Source organism: Pristis pectinata, chromosome 24 (genome assembly GCF_009764475.1).
Source record: "Pristis pectinata isolate sPriPec2 chromosome 24, sPriPec2.1.pri, whole genome shotgun sequence".
In the NCBI taxonomy this organism is placed as follows: Eukaryota; Metazoa; Chordata; class Chondrichthyes; order Rhinopristiformes; family Pristidae; genus Pristis; species Pristis pectinata.
The window spans coordinates 14,544,598-14,545,644 of NC_067428.1; the positions used below are offsets into that span (position 1 = coordinate 14,544,598).

The 1,047-nt window shown below is 44.3% G+C and overlaps 1 non-coding gene across 1 annotated transcript; it reads right to left on the reverse strand.

Moving 5' to 3' along the window:
• Positions 1-222: 222 nt before the first annotated feature.
• On the reverse strand, positions 223-293 carry trnag-gcc (transfer RNA glycine (anticodon GCC)). Its single transcript has one exon. It is a non-coding gene; the product is annotated as a tRNA-Gly (tRNA).
• Positions 294-1,047: the final 754 nt, after the last annotated feature.

Here is a 1,047-nt window from a genome sequence, read left to right on the forward strand (position 1 = left end):
CGTGTCGCCACGCTTCCGGCGCCAACATAGCATGCCAAAACTTCCTAACCTGTACGCCTTTTGGAATGTGGGAGGAAACCAGAGCACCCGGAGGAAACCCATGCAGACACAGGGAGAATGTACAAACTCCTTACAGACAGTGGCCGGAATTGAACCTGGGTCACTGGCGCTGTAAAGCATTACGCTAACCACTACACTACCGTACCTGCATAAAGTTAGTGTTGCATTGGCCGGGAATCGAACCAGGGCCTCCCGCGTGGCAGGCAAGAATTCTACCACTTAACCACCAATGCAGCTGGATAGAGAAAATTAAAATGAAGAAGTATAATCATTACCTTAAGGGATATTGATTCCAAAACATGAAGTGCTGTTCCTGAAGTTTATGTTGAGTTGCTTTGGAATGTAGGAGGATGCTGAGGACAGAGAGTATCAGCATGAGAATAGGACAGAAGATTAAAATAACAGGTGACTGGAAGCTCTGAGTCCCATTTGTGGACTGAACAGGAATCACTCAATCTTTCACCAAAGCAGAAGATGCCATTTTGTCAGCAGCATATACATTGTGCCAAAGTGAAAGAAGTAAATGAGTGTTTCAGCTGTAAAGTGTGTTTAGTACCATGGAAGGTTGGAAGGAAGAAGGCAAAAGCATAAAAGGTACAAGAAGGTGCCCTGGGAAGAGAGTGGTTCAGAAAGTTGCAGAAGAAATGGTCCTTTTGGATTATTGATAGGAAGGGGAGATGTAAATAGTGATGGTGTTACATTGGAGGTGTTGGAGATGATGATGATCTGTGAATATGGAGGCCAATGGAGTAAGAATGAACAAGGAGAAGCCTGACATAATTTTGAAGGAGGGGAAGGAGTGAAAATGCTACAGATATGGAGAAGACATTATCAAGAGCCCTGTCAATAAAGGTTAGGAATGGAAATCCTTAATTGAGGGAAAATGAAGGCGTGTCAGAAGCACTGGTTCGGAAGATGGCAGCACTGGAACATAGGACAGAAACAGAAAAGCTGGGGGTTTGGAAGCAGATAAACGGAAGTGTATTC